At 38.8% G+C, this 22,207-nt stretch overlaps 1 protein-coding gene across 3 annotated transcripts in view; it reads right to left on the reverse strand.

Annotated features, from left to right (window-relative positions):
• Window positions 1-22,207, reverse strand: part of NHSL1 (NHS like 1) — a 234,648-nt gene that overhangs the window by 200,356 nt on the left and 12,085 nt on the right. Inside the window, exon 1 of one of the 3 annotated variants that reach the window (XM_074037123.1) lies at window positions 16,469-16,655. The exons of the other annotated variants lie outside the window; for them this stretch is intronic. The gene's annotated coding sequence lies outside the window, so the exon portion shown is untranslated. Of the gene's footprint in view, window positions 1-16,468; window positions 16,656-22,207 lie in introns of those variants that run through there. 3 annotated transcript variants of the gene reach the window in all.

Raw genomic sequence — 22,207 nt, forward strand, 5'->3', positions numbered from 1 at the left:
TAACAACTGGTCCACCAAATTTCCCAAGACCAAGACCTATTTATAGGAGCAGCACATAATCCTTAATGTGCTAAGATTAAAGCTAATTAATTTAGAAGTAGAACAAAAATCATTAAATGCAGAAGTTATGGGAGAGAGTGGTTGACTATTACTTTTCGTACCTACTATTCCCACCTAATTAAAGAACCTGCTACAAATACCCACAATATATGTTTAAGTGGAAAACCAAGTTTGAGGAGTGTACAAATAGTACATTCTCCATGGTGTTTTTTAAAAAGGAGTGGCCAGGCATGGTGACTCACACCTGTAATCCCACCACTTAGGGAGGACAAGGCAGTAGGACTGCTTGAGGCCAGGAATTTGAGACAGATCACGAGGTCAAGAGATCGAGACCATCCTGGCCAACATGGTGAAACCCCATTTCTACTAAAAACACAAAAATTAGCCAGGCGTGGTGGTGTGCACCTGTAGTCCCAGCTACTCTGGAGGCTGAGGAAGGAGAATTGTTTGAACCCGGGAGGCAGAGGTTGCCGTGAGCCGAGATCGTGCCACTGCACTCCAGCTTGGGCAACAGAGCAAAACTCCGTCTTAAAAAAAAAAAAAAAGCAATCTGCAAGTTAAAACCACTCAAACAAAAGCAAAAACAAAACAACCATAACCTAATAATCAGTCTTTAAACTGTATTAATTTTTTTTAAAGATACTCCTTAGCACCTGCCAAGAAAGAAGATGAGATAACAAGATAACATTTAAGATGGAAACAAAAGAATCCTTCAGATTTAAGTAAAGAGAAAGAAGAGCTTGAAAGAAAATCTGCACGAGTAGTCACTACCGGCCCAGCAGTGAGGCAAAGCCCTGTTTTTTGAAGATACAAGAAAAATATTTCATGACCTAAATGATCTGAAACAATTTGTCAACAAGACCAGCATCTGAGAAGGGCACAACAAAAGCTATAAAGTAAACAGTGTTTATGAATGAAACTCAGGCCTTCCCCAAAAGGAATTTAATGTGAGCAAAATGTTATTAATTATTTATAACATTAGTTGTTTTTTTGAGAAGGGCAAGGGGTAAGGACAGAACTTCACAAAGGATTCTATTATTACAATGATGAAATGACTAATTCAAAAAGCTAAACTTTACATCATTTCTAGAAAATAGGTCAATATGGTGGTTGCTAACATAAAATGGGAAGAATTAAACAATTTTACTAAAAATGTTAATGGAAAAAATGGAAATTGAAGCATTTCCTTTTTCTGTATATAACAATCCAAAAGCATGTTGAAAAACAAACACCTAACATTAGAACAAATATACTTTTCTATTCTGCAACGAGAGAATTCTAGAATTTAAAAAAACATATAATAATACTTCTAATTGTTTCAGTAAATATAACTTCCATCTGCCCCAGCAGCACGTGGCAATGTTTACTGAGACTACAGTAGATGGATCTCCCAGTTGCCCGCCCCTCCCACATCCTGTGAGCCAGTCTCCAGTCTTCAAACTTCATCCCAAATGCAGGGAATCTAGAGCAGGAGTAAAGAGAGAGCAATTCCACCTGGCTTCACACATAAACTGCGGTTGGGGAGGACAGATAGATTAAGTGAGGGGACACGCTGTAGGACTCCAAGGTGCAAGTGTGGGGGATAAGGGAGAAGTAAGAAGGAGGAGAAAGTTGGACACACCAGGCCCCAGTGGCACCACCATGCTTCCTTGGCTCCTGCCCTCCTGCCAGCTTCCCCCAGACACTGCTGCTCTATTAACATTAGTTGAGAAACCTAAAGATGGAATCCGTAATAAACAGATTGCTGAAAAGGGTTTTAAACAGATTGCTGAAAAGGGTTAGTTTTGCTACAAATGGTATGCAAGTCAAACATATGAAACTTCAAAACTGTCTACAATAAGTATGTATCATTCATTATCATCCAATTTAGTTCCATGGAAAGTCAAAGCTTTAAGTCTATCCCCAGAAGGACCAAAGCAAGAAAAATGCAAACACTGAAAGAATAGTGGAGAATAACACAAAGATCTCCATTATATCTGGTCGCTTTTGTTATGAAATCTCTCAAATGTAAAAAAGTTAAATTAAAATAGAATGAACTTCCTATTTTTAGAAAGTATCACTGATTTTTTTTCCCCCCAAGATGGAGCCTTGCTCTGTTGCCCAGGCTGGAGTGCAGTGGCTCGATCTCTCGATCTCAGTTCACTGCAACTTCCACCTCCCAGTTTCAAATGATTCTCCTGTCTCAGCCTCCTGAGTAGCAGGAAATACAGGTATACGCCATCATCCCCAGCTAATTTTTATATTAGTAGAGATGGGGTTTCACCATGTTGGCCAGGCTGGTCTCCAACTCCTGACCTCATGATCTGCCGGCCTCTAATGTGACTGATTACCTATCCAAAAAAAAAACATGCAGGCAAACCAAAAGTAAGGGGACAGTCCCAGATGTACCCAGTCTGTACAAAACCCAGAGTAAAGGAACAATCCCACTGTCACTGTCTCAGAAAGGCTCCCAAGGGGTTCATATCTTAGTGTGGGAGAGGCACAGCACACACTAAGCATTCCTGTGGGTGGTTGCTACAGAAGTACTGGAGTGCAGGTCAGAGGCAATGAAGTAGGTTAACACTACAGTCAATTCTAAGGAAAGAGGAAGAAAAGGAGAAAAGGGGATATGGGAAAGTAGCACGTGCACAATACAGGGACCCTGCAACAGCCAGGTGTGATCAGAAAGCCACTTAGAAAAAAGGGCAGCAAGTGAAGTCGCCAAGGATGCTGAGTAGGTGTGTAATTTGGACTTGCAAAATCATTGCATTAATGACGTGGATCTGAGAACAATGAGATGGGAATGTGGGCAAAAGGCCAGTTTAGAGGCCCTTACAGTCATTCAGAGCACAGAAAATGAAGGCCTGCACTGGCATATTGAAGTGAGGGTGGACGGGACGCACTGCTCAGAAACTGAGAGGCAGGCAGGTAAATGACTGAAGGAGACGAAGAGACAACAGGGCCCAGAGTGCAACAGAGAGGTACAGAGAGCTTATCCCTCTATAGTGTCTGTCTGGTTTATTCATTTGATTCATAAAAGTTATATATATTTATGGTACAACCCGATGTTTTAATATATGTATACATTATAGCATGGCTAAATCAAACCAATTAACATATTACCCACATTTTTTTTTGCAGTGAGAATATTTAAAGGTCTACTCTCTTAGCAATTTTGAAGACTACAATACATTGTTCTTAACTATAGTCACCATGGTGTACAATAGCTCTCCTGAAATTATTACTCCTAACTAAAATTTTGTATCCTTTGACCAACATCTCCCCAGTCTCTCCCTTTGTTTTATAGTTTACAAGCCAAACTCACAATTTACAGAGGCGATACAGTGTGGCTATGTCCCCACCCAAAGTCTCATCTTGAATTGTAATCTCCATAATCCCAATAACCTCCACATCACATCTCAAGGGTGGGACCAGGTGGAGGTAACTGGATCATGGGGGTGGTTTTCCACATGCTGTTCTCATGACAGGGAGTGAGTATCACGAGATCGGATGGTTTTATAAGCGTCTGGCATTTCCCCTGCTTGCATTCACTCCATCCTGCTGCCCTGTGAAGAAGGTGCCTGCTGCTTCTTTGCCTTCCACCATGATTGTACGTGTCCTGAGGCCTCCCTAGCCACGTGGAACTGTGAGTCAATTAAGCCTCTTTCCTTTATAAATTACCTAGTCTCGGGTATTTCTTCTTAACAGTGTGAGAACAGACTAACACAAGAGGTAATCAAAGAGGCACAATCTTTGATGTTATTGATTGACAGGATGTGAGGAGGCAGCAGCGATGGTGGAGGCTTAGAGAGTGCATCTCCACCTTTAACATGCACAGGATCCCCTAGACGGCTTGTTAAAATGCAGATCCTAATTAAGTAGATCTTGGGTGGTGCCTGAGCCTTTGCATTTCTAGCAAGTGTAGGTGATACTGATGTGTCATGGACCACGTTTTGAGAAGCAAGGATTTGAAAGCACCAAGAATCAGAGAAATGAGAAGAGAAGGAGGGCAAATGTAAGCATTCACTATATGACACAGATGACTCTGGGTCACTAGGCTGGATATATGAGTCTGGTACTCTACCTGGAGCTACACAGAGAATTGAGAATAATTCATTCACGTATACACACTACAAAAAAAGGAAGAATGAAATTAGATTACCTAGGGAAATCATGTAATCTCAAGGCAGAACAATGGGTGTCCCATTTTTCCTGAACGGACAATTAAGATCTCTCAGAAACCTTTTGCTGAGTGACACTCAGAACACTGAGGCTCTGCCCTGCTCAGAAATAGCCTCCGTCTGACACTTCGCCCACCTGAATTAAATAAAATCAAACTTCATCTAACATTTCTTCCTCATGCAAGTGAACTGATGAACTTAATATTGCTGAGCATCCTAAACTGCAGCAGAGGAGGTGTCTGCAAAAACTCTGGTAGATCCTTGGAAGGATTCTTCATCAGAACCAAATTTCCTATAATAGCTATACCTGTCTCTACCGCTTTCAATTACAGGTTTTCCTGAAGTTCTGCAAGGTCATCATGAAATAAAAGGCCAGAATTGATGATTAAAGAACTCTTAGTTTATGTATACAAAATATTGTGTGTGTGTGAAAGAGAGATATTTTGTCTTAATATAAAATCAACTATTAATAATTAAACTAAAATGTTAATACAGGGGATATTAATTTACAAAGATATTACAATTTAAATAATGAAATCATCAATTAACAGGTTTTTTGTTGTTGTTGTTTTGTTTTGCTTTGCTTTTTTTGAGACAGGGTCTTGCTCTGTCACCCAGGCTGGAGTGCAGTGGTGCGATCTCAGCTCACTGCAACCTCTGCCCCCCAGGTTCAAGTGATTCTCGTGCCTCAGTCTCCTGAATAGCTGGGACTACAGGTGTGCACCACCACGCCTGGCTAATTTTTGTGTTTTTAGTAGAGACGGGATTTCACCATGTTGACCAGGCTGGTCTTAAACTCCTGACCTCAAGTGATCCACCCACCTTGGCCTCTCAAAGTGTGAACTGTTAATTTGCTATGTTTCTTGATTACAGCTGGACATTTCTTTTCCAGAGTTTAGGTCTTCTTCACACTTCTGGTCTAGAACTTATCACCACTCCTTACTGGGTAACTACTATCTCCCCTTTCTAGACAGTAGCAATTGTATTTTCTCTATATATATTATTGAAGAATAGTATAGTGCCATGAGTACAGTATAAGCTCTAAAGTACTTGTTTTTGTACTTTTTCAATTAAAAAAAAAAATTAGAGACAAAGTCTTGCTGTCACCCAGACTTGTGTGCAGTACAGTGATCATACTTCACTGCTGCCTAAAACTCCTGGGCTCAAGATCCTCCCACCTCAGTCTTCCTAGTTGCTAGGACTATAGACACACACCACCATGCCCAGCTAATTTTTATAAATGTTCTGTAGAGACACGGTCTCACGTGTTCCCCAGGTGAGTCTCAAACTCTGGGCCTCAAGCAATCCTCCTATTTAGGACTCTCAAAGTGCTGGGAATACAGGTGTGACCCACCGCACCCAGCCGAAAGTATTTGTTGAAATGAATGTTGTTTCCTTATCTTAACTTTTCTCAATGGAAAATTACTGTTGAGTTTTTCTTCTGCCTTCAGCAACAGTCCAGCTTCTAGTTCCTGCACCGAGGCATTACTGGCTATAAAAATCCATTGTTAGACTCAGGACAGGCAGAAGGCTGTCTCCAGACAGCCTGGTTTTAATTGATCAAATGATCCCTGGCACTGAGGTGTCCAAATTATTCCACCTGACTTCCTAGCCAACAAATCAGTTTTGATCAGTGAAAGCAACACGTGGAAACAACCATTCAGTCCTGCCTGATCAGTCCACTTGCTTTAATTCTAAAAACTCACTTAGCTTTTGGAAACAAACTCTTTAGATAGAATGTTAATACAGGAATCTCTTCCCTCGCAAGACAAAACCTTGAAAGAGCCACAGTCATTTTCTTACCATTAACAGTGGTAGATAGGTTGATTATGTAGTCCATAAATTTTACTAAATCACCAGACACACCTGACTTCTCTCTGTGAAGGCATAGCTTTAAGTAAATATTAAGAAGACATTTGCATCCATTAAAACACAGAATTTAAAAAGTAAAAACACCTCTTCAAGCCCTTTGGGATTGAGGGCTCAAGTCCACATGGTAACTTCTACATTTTCCAGATTCTCAGCGTTAGCAAATATTGTTTATATAATCAAAGAAACTTTCTTAAAAAAATTGTAACTACCATTATAAGCAATCAAGACTAAACAAAAACATTACTGTATATCATATACACCTTTTTATTGAAAGTCTAAACTGCTGCACATAAAACACCTAAAACAATTTAGAACACTTGCCCTTTCTTTCTACTCTAAGGGAAATAATAGGATTAATGAGATGTTGATGAGAAATTGTCTTCTCTATGCAACACTGCTCTCTGCAAAAATACCAAACTGTCAAATCTGTTCCCAAGAGGAACAGGATTAAATTCTACACCTAGAAAATTAAATTCTCAAGCTACCCACCATGCAGTCTGTCAATTTCTGTAGGTTATCATAATCAAGAAAACACTGTTTTTGGCCTATATTTTAAGGATGAATAATTAATACACAAAAAGTTTTTTGATATGTACCAACAATAGTACTTAATAGAATGTTCCTGAATGTATTCTTCTTTGTAAATAATTGTTAATATCCACTGTATTAACATTATAGACTACTATCGTGGTAGTGGCTTAACTATTAATACATTGTTGAATTTATATTAGGACAAAACATCTGTCTCTCGTGCACACATTATACATTTTGTATATATAAACTAAAGCTTCTTTAATCATCAGAAAAAAAAAATCTAAATTTTCATAGTATTCAAATATATCAGTAGTATATACCAGATATAAGAAATTTGTTTATGGCCAGACTCGGTAGCTCAGGCCTGTAATCCCAGCACTTTGGGAGGCTGAGGTGGGTGGATCACGAGGTCAGGAGTTTGAGACCAGCCTGGCCAACATGGTGAAACCCCGTCTCTACCAAAAATAAAAAATTAGCCAGGCGTGGTGGCAGGCACCTGTAATCCCAGCTACTCAGGAGGATGAGGCAGGAGAATCGCTTGAACCCAGGAGGCAGAGGTTGCAGTGAGCCAAGATTGCGCCACTGCACTCCAGCCTGGGCGACAGAGCAAGACTCCATCTAAAAAAAAAAAAAAAAAAGTTCATTTAGATGAGCTTATTTAAAATATTCTTGTCAACATATTTTATCTGAAAAAGCTCAAAGTTACTTTTAAGTTTTCAAATACATACACACATATACATAAAACGTATATCTGGCCGGGTGCCGTGGCTCATACCTGTCATCCCAGCACTTCGGGAGGCCAAGGTGGGTGGATCACCTCAGGTCAGGAGCTCGAGACCAGCCTGACCAACATGAAGAAACCCCATTTCTACTAAATATACAAAATTAGCCAGGCGTAGTGGCACATGCCTGTTATCTCAGCTACTCGAGAGGCTGATATCTCAGCTACTCGGGAGGCTGAGGCAGGAGAATGGCTTGAACCTGGGAGGCAGAGGTTACAGTGAGCTGAGATTGCGCCATTGCACTCCAGCCTGGGCAACAAGAGTTAAACTCCATCTCAAAAAAAAAAAAAAAAAAAAAAAAAATTGGTATATCCAAAGATTCATTATGATCCATATTTATTGATTTCCTATCCTCCATTTTTAATATGCATATTTTGGGAAGCATGTTAATGTTTGGCATTACAAACGGCAAGGCAATTTTGAGTTACTATATGGGGAGGTGATGACTATAGCTTTATCTTCACACTCTGTAATAATACATCCTACCCTGGTTAAGCAAATTCCATTTCAGTATTCTACCAAGTACTCATGAGAATTATTCACTTAGGTGACCAGAGATACTGGTTTTGGATTATTAATTTTAAAATATTCTACCTGTAATTCCAGGTACATGGAAGGTTGAGGCAGGAGAATCGCTTGAACCTGGAAGGCGGAGGTTGCAGTGAGCTAAGATTGCGCCACTGCACTGCAACCTGGGTGACAGAGTGAGACCCTGTTTCAAAAAGAAGACTAAAAAGTTCCGGCCAGACGCGGTGGCTCTATCCTGTAATCCCAGCACTTTGGGAGGCCGAGATGGGCGGATCACGAGGTCAAAAGATGGAGACCATCCCCGCTAACACGGTGAAACCTCGTCTCTACTAAAAAATACAAAAAACTAGCCAGGCAAGGTGGACGGGCGCCTGTAGTCCCAGCTACTCAGGAGGCTGAGGCAGGAGAATGGCGTGAACCCGGGAGGCGGAGCCTGCAGTGAATTTAGATCACTCCACTGCACTTCAGCGTGGGAGAGGGAGCGAGACTCTGTCTCAAAAAAAAAAAAAAAAAAAGTTCCTCCATTTTTTCTTCCACAGTAGCGACTAACCAAGACTAAAATTTATTTGAAACCACGCTTGTTAGCAGAAATGCTTACTACAGACTCAAATAACTCCAGGAAAATTTGGTCCCTTGCACATAACTGGGCATTTAGTAAATATCGATGGGATGAATAAATACTGAATAAACTCAACAATTTTTATCAGAACACTGACAAGACTGAGAAGAAAACATTACACATGTCACTGTGGAGCTCAACTACTTTCAGTCATTCCATGCCAGCCTCTGAGAGGCACAGGTAGAATTCCAATAAAGCACAGTTTTCTTCCATGGTTGCAACCTCAAAAGAAGTGTTGAAATTCAAATAATCTTAAGCTCTGTCGCCTGTACACATAGGAATATTCTCCTTATAATGTGACTGAATAAAGTTATCCTCAGAGAGGGAGACAATGGTATCTGCTGCTTTCCCATCAGCTGGGCCAGAAGCTACTAAATTAGACAACTGAGCTGTAAATGAGGAAGCAAGGAATCTTCATTCCTAATTATTTCAAAGACAGTCATATCCTATTATGTCCCGAAAGCACCAAATTTATTTGTAGCCCAATAATTTGACATTAGTCTTTCTTTCTTTCTTTCCTTCTTTCCTTCTTTCTTTTGAGACAGAGTCTCGCTCTTGTTGCCCAGCTTGGACTGCAGTGGCACGATCTTGGCTCACTGCAACCTCCACCTCCTGGATTCAAGCAATTCTCCTGCCTCAGCCTCCCATGTAGCTGGGACTACAGGACTGTGCCACCACACCCAGTTAATTTTTGTATTTTTAATAGAGAGGGGGTTTCACCATGTTGGCCAGGCTGGTCTTGAACTCCTGACCTCAGGTGACCAACCCACCTTGGCCTCCCAAAGTGCTGGGATTACAGGCATGAGCCACCGCGCCTGGCCTTACATCAGTATTTCTTAAAGAGAAGCAAATGCCAGAATTTAATGCACAGATTTAGTTGTTGTGGCAATTGTTACAGAGTGCATTTGTGATAAGTGGATTTCTTTTTAACGGTATGTGAAGCTTCAAACCTTAATAAGCAAACACATAGTAAGTAGAAATTGATTTCTATAAAACCAGGCTTCATAAAGTTGTATAGTCTACAGAAATAACACATTACATATTTTTCAGATTTTTTTAGTAGTACACAATTACTTTCTCCAAAATACACAAACCAAAGTTTTGATTAAAAGATTTACACTAACTGGCTGGGCTTGAAGCCAGAAGTTTGAGAACCACCTGGGCAACACAGTGAGCCCCTGTCTCTACAAAGCCCTTGGCCTTAAGAGAACATTGGCAGTAGTCTGACAGTACTGTCCATGGGCCTGTGGTGGCAATGCCCACGGGAGGAAGCTCCTCTGCCTTTGAAAAGGGGAGGGAAAAGTGGGAAGGACTGTATCTTGTGGTTTGAGTGCCAGTTGAGCCATAGTACATTAGAACACCAGGTAGACTTGTAAGGTTTTTGACTCCAGTCCCTGGCTCCCAGACAGCAACTGGACCCACCTAGGGCCTGGGGAAACTTGTGACCCTGAAGGCAAGGACACAGGCCTGGCCCACGTTGCCACCTACTGATTGTAGAACCCCAAGGCCTTGAGTGAACATAGGTGGTAGCCAGGAAGTAGTTACAGCGGGCCTTGGGCGAGACCCACTGCTTTGCTGACTTCAGGTCTGTCCCAGCACAGTCCTAGTGGGTGGTAACCAAAGGGGTGCTGTGTCACTCCACCCCCATCCAGGGGGCTCAGAACAGAAAGAGGAACTTTTTTTGAGAGAAAGGGAAGAGAACAAGAGTTTCTGCTTGGTAATGCAAAGAATCCTTCCAGATCTTGTCCAAAATCATCAAGGTGTTACCTCTACAAGTCTGAAAGAACCAGTGTTACTGGGCTTGGTATGCCCCCTAAAGCACATGCAGCTTAGAGCACAACACCCAAGTCCTTTTGAACATCTGGAAAGCCTTCCCAAGAAGCATTGGTACTTCAAGCCCAGACTGCAAAGACTACAATAAATATCTAACTCTTCAATACCCAGACACAGACAAACATCTTTAAATATCAAGACATTCCAGGAAAACATGACCTCACCAAATATACTAAATAAAGAACCAGGGACCAATCCTGGAGAAAGAGATATGTGACCTTTCAGATATAAAATTCAAAATAGCTTTTTTAAGGCAACTCAAATTCAAAATAACACAGAAAAGGAATCAGAATTCTATCAAATTTAACAAAGAGATTGAAATAATTAAAAATAATCAAGCAGAAATTCTCGAGATGAAAAAATGCAATTAGCCTACTGAAGAATGCATCAGAGTCTTTTAATAGCAGAACTGATCAAGCAGAAAAAGGAATTAGTTTGAAGACAGGCTATTCAAAAATACACAGAGGAGACAAAAGAATAAAAAACAATGAAGCATGCCTACAGGATTTACAAAAAATAGCCTCAAAGATAGAAATGTAAGACTTATTGGCCTTAAAGAAGAGGTAGAGAAAGAGGGGCAGAAAATTTATTCAAAGGGATAGTAACAGAGAATTTCCCAAACCTAGATGAAGATATCAATAGCCAAGTACAAGAAGGTTATAGAACATCAAGTGGATTTAACCCAAAAAGACCACCTCGAGGCAGTTAATAAACTCCCAAAGGTCAAGGATAAAGAAAAGATCCTAAAAGCAGCAAGGAAAAAGAAACAGCATACAATGGAGCTCCGATACATCTCGCAGCGGACTCTTCAGTGGAAACCTTGCAGACCAGGAGAGAGTGGCATGACATATTTAAAGTGCTGAAGGAAAAAAACTTTTACCCTAGAATAGTATACCTGGTGAAATATTCTTCAAACATAAAGGAGAAATAAAGACTTCCCCAGACAAAAGCTGAGGGATTTCATCAACACCAGAACTATTCTACAAGAAATGCTAAAGGGAGGACTTCAATCAGAAGGAAAAGGAAGTTAATGAGCAATAAGAATTCACCTAAAGGTACAAAACTCACTGGTAGTAGTAAGCACACAGAAAAATACAGAATATTCTAACACTGTAATTGTGGTGTGTAAACTACTCTTATTCTAAGTAGCAAAACTAAACAATGAGTCAAAGAAAAAATAACTACAACAACTATTCAAGACACAAAGTACAATAAGATATAAATAGAAACAACAAAAAGTTAAAAAGCAGGGGAATAAAGTTAAGACATGGAGTTTTTATTATTTTATTTTTGCTTGTTTATGCAAAGTGTTAAGTTATCTGCTCAAAATAATGGGTTATAATATTTGCATGCTTTATGGTAAACTCAAACCAAAAAACATAACAGATACACAAAAAATAAAAAGCAAGAAACTAATCATATCACCAGAGAAAATCACCTTCAATGAAAGGAAGACAGGAAGGAAAGAAAGAAGAAGACCACAAACCAATCAGAAAACAACAAAATGGCAAGAGTAAGTCCTTATTTATCAATAACATTGAATGTAAATGGACTAAACTCTCCAATCAAAAGACAGAGAGCAGTTGAATGGATAAAAAACAAGACTCAATAATCTGTTGCCTCCAAGAAACACAATTCCCCTAGACCCAAAATAAAGGGATAGGAAAAGATATTCCATGCCAATGAAAACAAACAAAAAGAACAAGAGTAGCTGTACTCATATCAGACAAAACAGATTTCAAGACAAAGCTATAAAAGACAAAGAAGGTCACCATATAATGATAAAGGTATCAATTCAGCAAGAGGATATAACAATGTTAGCCGGGTGCGGTGGCTCACGCCTGTAATCCCAGCACTTTGGGAGGCTGAGGCGGGCAGATCACGAGGTCAGGAGATCGAGACCATCCTGGCTAACACAGTGAAACCCCGTCTCTACTAAAAAAATACAAAAAAAATTAGCCGGGTGTGGTGGCATGTGCCTGTAGTCCCAGTTACTTCAGAGGCTGAGACAGGAGAATGGCATGAACCTGGGAGGCGGAGCTTGCAGTGAGCCGAGATTGCACCACTGTACTCCAGCCTGGGCAACAGAGCGAGACTCCTCCGTCTCAAGAAAAAAAAAAAATTTAAAACATATATGCACACAGCACTGGAGCACCCCGATATGTAAATATTATTTGTGCTAAAAAGAGATCCCAATACAATAATAGCTGGAGAGATATTTACAGAACATTTCATCCAATGGCCACAGAATACACATTCTTTTCCTTACTGCATGGATCATACTCAAGGATAGACCATATGTTAGGTCACAGAACAAGTCCTAAAACATTCAAAAAAAAAAAAAAAAAGTAATATCAAACATCTTCTCTGACCACAATAAAATAAAACTAGAGATCAACAAGAAGAGGAATTTTGGAAACTATAAACACATGCAAATTAAACAACATGCTTTTGAATAGCCAGTGGGTCAATGAAGAAATTAAGAATGAAACTGAAAAATTTCTTAAATGATAATGGAAATACAACACACCAAAACCTATGGGATACAACAAAAGCAGTACTAAGAGGAAAGTTTGTAGCTGCCTCAAGTACCTACATCAAAAAAAAAACCACAAAAACAAAACTTCAAATAAACAACCTAACAATACATCTTAATTAGAAAAGCAAGAGCAAACCATATCCAAAATTCCTAGAAGAAAAGAAATAATAAAAGATCAGAGCAGAAATAAAATTGAAATCAAGAATACAAAAGATCAGTGAAACAAAAAGTTGGTTTTTTGGAAAAGTGAAAAAATTTACAAACCTTTAGCCAGACTGAGAAAAAGAAAAGATCTAAATAAATAAAATCAGATATGAAAAATGAGACATTACAACTGGTACTGCGGAAATTCAAAGGATCATTAGGTGGCTACTGTAAGCAATTATATGCCAATAAATTGGAAAATCTAGAAGAAATGGACAAATTCCAAGAAATACACAATACCAAGATTGAACCATGAAGAAATCCAAAACCTGAACAGACCAACAGCAAGTAATGAGATCAAAGAAGTTTCCCAGTAAAGAAAAGCCCAAGACCTAATGGTTTAACGCTGAATTCTACCAAACATTTAAAGAAGAACTAATATTAATACCAACCCTACTCAAACTGTTCTGAAAACTAGAGAACGAGGGGATAGTTCCAACTCATTCTACGAGGTGAGTATTAGGCTGATACCAAAAACACACACACATAAAAAAAAAAAAAAACTACAGGACAATATCTCTGAAGAATATTGATGCAAAAATGCTAAATAAAATACTAGCAAACTGATCTCAACAATACATTAGAGGCCAGGCACAGTAGCTCATGCCAGTAATCCCAGCACTTTGGGAGGCCGAGGCAAGTAGATCACTTGAGGTCAGGAGCTTGAGACCAGCCTGGTCAAATAGTGAAATGCCATCTCTACTAAACAAAAAAAACAAATTAGCCAGGTGTGGTGGTGCAGACCTGTAATTCCAGCTATTCAGGAGGCTGAGGCAGGAGAATCACTTGAACCCAGAAGGCGAAGGTTGCAGTGAGCTGAGATTGAGATTGTGCCACTGTACTCCAGCCTGGGTGACATAGTGAGACTCTGTCTCCAAAAAAAAAAAGAAAAAGAAAAAGAAATAGATCAACAGAATGAAGGAAAAAAAATATATGGTCATTTCAATGGATGCTGAAAAAGTATTTGACAAAATTCAACATCCCTTCATGATAAACACCTTCAAAAAACTGGGTATAAAAGGAACATACCTCAACATAATAAATGCCACATACAACAAACCCATAGCTAATATAATGAACAGGGAAAAAGTGAAAGGCTTTCCTCTAAGATCGGGTACATGACAAGGATACCCACTTTCACCACTGTTGTTCAACATAGTGCTGGAAGTCCTAGCTAGACAATCAGACAAGAGAAAGAAATAAAGGGCATCCAAATTGGAAAGGAAGAAGTCAAATTATCCTTGTTTGCAGATGATATAATCTTATATTCGGAAAAAACTAAAGACCACCAAAAAACTATTAGGACTGGTATACAAATTCAGTAAAGTTGCAGGACACAAAATCAACATTCAAAAATCAATAGCATTTCTATATGCCAACAGTGAACAATCTGAAAACGAAATTTTAAAAGTAATCCCATTCACAATAGCCACACTGAAAATCAAATACGTAAGAATTAATCAAAGAAGTGGAAGATCTCTGTAATGAAAACAATAAAATACTGATGAAAGAAATTGAAGAGGACACCAAAAAAATGGGAAAATATTCCATGTTCATGGATTGGAAAAAAATCAACATTGTTAAAATGTTCATACTAGCCAAAGCAATCTACAGATTCAATGCAATCCCTATCAAAATATGAATGACATTCTTCACAAAGACAGAAGAAACAATCCTAAAATTTGTATGGAACCGTGAAAGACCGAGAATAGCAAAATCTATCCTAAGCAAAAAGAACAAAACTAGAGGAAACGCATTTCCTGACTTCAAATGATACTACAGAGTAATCAAAACAGCACAGTAGTGGCATAAGAATAGACACATAGACCAATGGAACAGAATAGAGAAACCAGAAACAAATCCACACATCTACTGTTAATTCATTTTTTACAAAAGTGCCAAAAATATGTTAGGGAAAGGACAGTCTCTTCAATAAATGGCACTGGGAAAACTGGATATCCATAGGCAGAATAATGAAACTAGATCCCACATCTCTCAACATATAAAAAAATGAATTCAAAGAGTAAAGACTTAAATCTTAGACCTCAAACTATGAAACTACTACAAAAAAACATTGGGAAAACTTTCCAGAACATTGGTGTGAGCAAAAATTTCTCAAGCAATACCCCACCAGCACAGGCAACCAAAGCAAAACTGAATACATCGGATCACATCAAGCTAAAAAGCTTCTGCACAGCAAAGGATACAATCAACAAAGTGAAGTGACAACCCACAAAACATGAGAAAATATTTGCAAACTATCAATCTGACAAGTGATTAATAACCAGAATATGTAAGGAACCCAACTCTATCAGCAAAAAATCTAATCCGATTAAAAAATGGGCAAAAGATTTAAATAGACATTTCTCAAAACAAGACATGCAAATGGCTAACGGGCATATGAAAAGGTGCTCAACATTACTGATCATCAGAGAAACGCCAATCAATACTGCAATGAGATATTATCTCACCCCAGTTAAAATGGCTTATTTCCAAAAGACAGGCAATAACAAATGCTGCAGAGGATGGGGAGAAAGGGGGACCCTCGTACAGTTAGTAGGAAGGTAAATTAGTACAACCACTATGAAGAGCAGTTTGGAGGTTCCTCAAAAATCTAAAAATAGAGCTACCATATTATCCAGCAATCCTACTACTAGGTATGTACCCAAAATAAAGGAAAATCTGTATGTCAAGGAGATATCTGCCATATTTGTTGCAGTATTGTTCACAGTAGCCAAGATTTGGAAGCAACCACAGATGAATGGATTTTTAAAATGTAGTACTTATACACAGTGGAGTACTATTCAGCCATTAAAAAGAATTAGATCCTGTCATTTACAACAACATAGATGGAACTAGAGGTCATTATGTTAAGTGAAATAAGCCACACACAGAAAGACAAACATAACATGTTCTCACTTATTTATGGGATCTAAAAATTAAAACAATTGAACTCACAAAGAGAGTAGAAGGATGGTTACCAGAAGCTGGGAAGGGCAGTAGGGTGGGTGGGTGATGATTAATAGGTATAAAAAAATAGAATAAGACATAGTATTTGATAGCACAACAGAGTGACTATAGTCAATAATTGTACATTTTAAACTAAAAGAGTATAAATGGATTGTTTGTAACACAAAGAATAAATGCTTGAGGAATGGATGGATACCTCATTTTCTATGATGTGATTATTATGCATAGCATGCCTGTATCAAAATATCTCATGTACCTCATAAACATATACACTTACTATGCACCCACAAAAATTAAACATTAAAAAGATACATGCAATACTTAACTTGATTAATCATTTTATTGTCAACAAGAAAAGTATACTTACTGTCAAAGAGGTAGGAAAGTTAAGTCCTAATTGAATCTACATCAAAAGAAAAAGAAAAAAAGAAACTTTCTATTTAAATCTGTTGAAAGCTTCAATTATTCAACTGACCTGAGAAAATGAAACTTGGGTACACTATTCCTGGGTACATTTGCATCTTTCCTCAGAGAGCCCGCATAGGAGCTTTCATCTAACTAACTTCCAGCCCTCTGCTGTCTTCCCAGCCACTATGGATCAAGCTGCATATTAATGAGTAGGAGCAGCCAGAATATGGGAAACTCAGCCAAGAATACTAGGACAGACAAGAAAAGAGCTCACTATTTTCAAGAAAACATCTTTTAAGAGTTCTGGGCTCCCAGAAGTCAGGCCAAAACAGAAAGAAACTGCCTTTGGATGGGGATAAATAAGTTTGAGCTTTGTGCCCAAAGGGGATGGTAAAATACTTTTCTTCTTTTTTTGTACCATCTGTTTTAATAAAGGTAAATCTGGGTTACAGCAGCTTCATACTTACATCAGAATTACTTGATTTGTTTGGAGATATAATAAAATCCATAGTGTTAGGAATCAAGAACTTGAAGGAATTTATTATTTTTTTAAGAGCCATCTGGAAGCACTGTCAAATTACTTCTTTTCTCTACCTACTCCTGGGAGCAATTATGGATATTCCCTGAAAATGTCTTAAAGATAAAACACATTATCTAAAAACTTTAGAATTTGGTATAAAGTATATTTCATTTGAAACAAAATAAATAATTCCCCTGTAACAACTTTTACTCATTTTTTTTTTTTTAAAGTTGATGTATGGCTAGGCGCAGTGGCTCACAACTGTAATCCCAGCACTTTGGGAGGCCGAGGTGGGCAGATCACAAGGTCACAAGATCGGGACCATCCTTGCCAACATAATGAAACCCTGTTGCTATTAAAAAAAATACAAAAATTGGCCAGGCACATCGGCTCATGCCTGTAATCCCAGCACTTTGGGGGGCCGAGGCAGGCGGATCATGAGGTCAGAAGATTGAGATCATCCTGGCTAACATAGTGAAACCTCGTCTCTATTAAAAACACACACACACACACACAAAAAATAGCTGGGTGTGGTGGCGGGTGCCTGTAGCCTCAGCTACTTGGGAGGCTGAGGCAGGAGAATGGTGTAAACCCGGGAGGCGGAGCTGGCAGTGAGCCGAGATCACGCCACTGCATTCCAGCCTGGGCAACAGAGAGGAATGCAGTGGCGTGATCTCGCCACTAGTAAAAAAAAAAAAACACAAAAATATTAGCTGGGCGTGGTGGCGCACGCCTGTAGTCCCAGCTACTTGGGAGGCTGAAGCTGAAGAATCACTTGAACCTGGGAGGCGGAGGTTACAGTGAGCCAAGATCAGGCCTCCAGCCAGGCGACAGAGCGAGACTCCGTCTCAAAAAAAAAAAAAAAAAAAGTTGATGTAGAACCTCATTCTTAAAAACCATTTTTCAAATTTTAGTTTTTGTTTTTGTTTTTTTTTAACAAAATGCAGCTTTTTCTCCACAATGCTGTATTTCATCATAAATACCTGATAAAGTTCCATCAGTATTTCAAAATTCTCATCATTGTATTGCACAGATTATAATCTCATGCAGAGCTGCAAACAACCCCATCTTTGAACTTCTTGTATTACATGCAAATTGTTAAGTGTTGCATATTTCTGTAGAACATTCCCCTTCTGAATAATCTATAGGTCGAATTGTCTATAACAAGTATGGATTAGTTTTTCTCCATCTTACAGCATCTTGGTGTCCATCGAGTCTGCACCCTCTAGTATACAGTTATGGAAATCCCAAAGCAAAACTTCCCTTACACTACAAAGTGGTATAGCTAGAAAGTGAAAGGAACCTAACTATTCTGACTTTTAGGCTAGGGCAAACAAACTTATTCTGTAATTTCTTAGTATTCCTCAGCATTTTCATAGCACCTATCAAAATCCCTAGCATGTAGTAGACATTTAAAAAATACAAATGACCCCTGAACAACACAAGTTTGAAGTACATGGGTCCACTTATATGCAGATTTTCTTTGGCCTCGTGGGCCACCCCTGAGACAGCAAGACTAATCCCTCCTCCTCCTCAGAATATGATAAATATGAAAAGCTTTATGATGATCCACTTCCACTAATGAATAGTAAATATATTTTCTCTTCTTTATGATTTTCCTAATAACGTTTTCCTTTACCTAGCTTTCCTTACTGTAAGAATACAGTATATATGTAACATGCAAATCTGTGTCAATTGACTATGTCATTGGTAAGGCTTCTGGTCAACAGAAGGTCACTAGTAGCTAAGTTTTCAGAAAGTCAAAGTTATACATAGATTTTCGAATGCACAAGGTTGGTTCCCCTAAATCCCCACTCCCAGTTGTTCAAGGGTCAACTGTACCTACTGGCTGATAAAACTGAGGCCACCTTTAATCTTGAATCCATTGAAGCATATGGGCTGATCCATTACCAGATTGAAATTTCTAAACACACACAAACTGTCAGTTTTGCTGACATCAATGGGCAATGGTTTTCTAACTGAAAAATAATGTTTCCAAGATATTGGAGACTTGGTCAAAAGCAGAATTTAAAAGCTAATGGAAAACAAAAAAGTCCTCCCACCCCAAAGGCAATCTCAGCTGTTGAAGATTCTTGCCCCTCTTAGTTGAGGCAGGCGGATCACAAGGTCAGCAGTTCAAGACCCAGCCTGACCAACATGGTGAAACCCCATCTCTATTAAAAATACAAAAATTAGCTGGGCATGGTGGCGCGTGCCTGTAATCCCAGTTCAATGGGATCCCAGCTCAGTGGAATTACTAAAATGAGCACTTAGTGCTGTATATATCCTCTAATTAATTTACAATTTTATACACAGAGGAAAACACCGAAAACTGGATGAGTCAGGAAAAGACTTTGAAGAGAACGCAGAACATAAATACACCCTTATAAAATGTTGACCTAAGGCAGAGAAGATGAAGAACCATCTAAAAGGAAAGAATGGCACAGGCAAAAAAGCTTCAAGGAACGCGTGTGAAATGTATAGTATTGGTTGGTGTGTGTCTCCACTAAATGGTTTAGAAATCATGAAAAGTCAAACTGAATAAAGAAACGATATTCAGGAGGTTGATGCAAGAGAATCGCTTGAACCCGGAAGGCGGAGGTTGCAGTGAGCCGAGATCATGCCACTGCACTCAGCCTGGGCAACAGAGTGAGACTCCATCTCAGAAAAAAAAAGAAAGAAAAAAAAGAAAATCATGGCAGTCAGGGGAACTCCCCTGCTTTCAGTATGCTCTATCCAAACCCATCACTACCTTCCCAGGAATACTGCACCCAACCTTTCTTCCTCCCTTAAATGATCAAGTGTTCCTTACTCTTCGCTGAATTCCTTTGGCCTGTGAAGATATGAACCCCCTTTCTACTCCTGTCTGAAAAGATATTCCCTCACTCTCAGTCCCCACCTCCTCACTGTCTCCTATACTTTGATTTCTATAAATATTCTAATGCTTCTCCCACATAAAAAGTTTTCTGAAGTAACAAATTTCCATGTTCTCTAACATATCATTTCAGACTATAAAAAGAAAAACTTTAAGGTAGCATGTTTACATTTATTACAAATGAAATCTTTTTTAAAATTCAGTTGACATCTCATTGAACTTTCTGTTATAACCCATATTATATTCCCAAATTCATACAAAAAAATCAATTTTTAAAAATGAAAGTTTAGAGAATCAAATCACTTAAATTTTTGAGTTGTCAATACTTGGCCAGACTCTGTTATAGAATACCTAATTCTATAAGAATTTGTATTTCTCTACCCACAAAAATTAAAAATTAAAATTTTTTACTTATATTTCTCCTCAAATGTAAGACTAAAATGAGCACTTCATGCTGTATACATTCTCTAATTAATTTACAATTTTATACACGCAGGAAAAAAAACACTGAAACCTGGATGAGTCAGGAAAAGCCTTTGAAGAGAACACAGAACTTGATACACCCTTCTAAAATGGTAACTTAAGGCAGAGAAGATGAAGAACCATGTAAGAGGAAAGCATGGCACAGGCAAAAAAGCTTCAAGGAACACATGTGAAATGTACAATATTGGTTGGTGTGTATCTCCACTAAATGGTTTAGAAATCATGGAAAGTCAAACTGAATAAAGAAAAAATACGATTATTCCAGATTGTAGTGAACCATGAAGTTTAGGCAAAGGAGTTCAGACTTGGTTTTTTTTTGTTTTTGTTTCTGTTTTGCCAACGTAAATTTTAAGAAAATAAAAGAGTAGAGGGATGTTTTAGAGAATTAGGTCTGGCAACAATGTAAAAACTAGAACAGCAGTGAAGAAGGTGAGCAGCAGAGGGAGGTGGTAATTAGTAGGGAGAGCCAAAAGAAGGCTCAGACAGTGAGGTAGGCACACGGAGATAAGGGCGGTGGGTCTCTGGGGGGAGAAAATCATACAAAGGAAGCTTGAGAGTTCAAAGAAAGACACCATAATTAAAGGGTAACCATTCCCAAAGTATTTCACTCTAAGATTCCTTTAAATATTGGATCTGCTTCACAAACGTCCTCATCAAACACAAGTGGTTATTTTCTAAAGGCTGCTGTTTTAAGCTTACCTATCGCTACCATGAGCTTAAAACATCAGGTAGAAGACATCTTAAAGATGTTTTAAAGAACACAGATCAAGCCAATACGATAATGAGATGATATTTTTTAGCAGCAGCTACCATTTGATGAGGGCTTACTATGTGTCAAACACTGTGCTAGGCCTTCTGCCAACATCATCTTTCCTCCTCACAATTTTGTAGGTATAAATATTGTTAGTTCCTTTCCTAAGACTTTATTTTTTTAGAGCAGTTTTAGGTTCATAGCAAAATTGAGAGGGAGATACAGATCCCAACCTCCCTACTTCCACACCTGCACAGCCTCCTCTATTATCCACATTCCCCATGGGGTGGTGCATTTCTTACAACTGATGAACCTACATTGACCCGTCATTATCACCCAGAGTCCATAGTTCACATTAGGGTTCACTCTTGGTGTTGACATTTTATGTGTCTGGACAAATACATAATGATGTGTATCCACCATTAAACTCAGTCTAACAATTAAATGATCAACCTGAAGAAGGGTACATCTTTAAAACTAGTAGAGCCAATATTCAAACCCATACTGAATGTGTTGCATAAGATGGAAACATACCTGAATTACCACTTAGAACCTCTGACAAACAGTATGCTTTTAATAAATATATCTCAGTCATCAAAATTATGATATAATTAGGTACCATTTTAACAGAATTGGAGGATTTACACTTTCACTAAAAGTTAAGCAGCTCGGTGGCTCGTGCCTGTAATCCCAGCACTTTGGGAGGCCAATGCAGGTAGATCATTTGAGGTCAAGAGTTCGAGACCAGCCTGGCCAACATGATGAAACCCATCTCTACTAAAAATACAAAAATTAGCTGGGCGTGGCAGTGCGCACCTGTAGTCCTAGCTACTTGGAAGGCTGAGCCAGGAGAATTGCTTGAACCCAGGAGGCGGAGGCTGCTGTGAGCCAAGATTGTGCCACTGCACTCTAGCCCAGGCAACAGCAAGACTCCATGTTAAAAAAAAAAAAAAAAAAAGCTAAGCAGCTCAAGCGCCTTCAAAACAAACTCTATCTTGGGATTGAGAAAAGTATTTTGGCTATTTGAGAATTTTGTATCTTTTTACTATAAACAAAACTTATTTCTCAA

This window comes from Macaca fascicularis, chromosome 4 (genome assembly GCF_037993035.2).
Source record: "Macaca fascicularis isolate 582-1 chromosome 4, T2T-MFA8v1.1".
Taxonomy (NCBI): domain Eukaryota; kingdom Metazoa; phylum Chordata; class Mammalia; order Primates; family Cercopithecidae; genus Macaca; species Macaca fascicularis.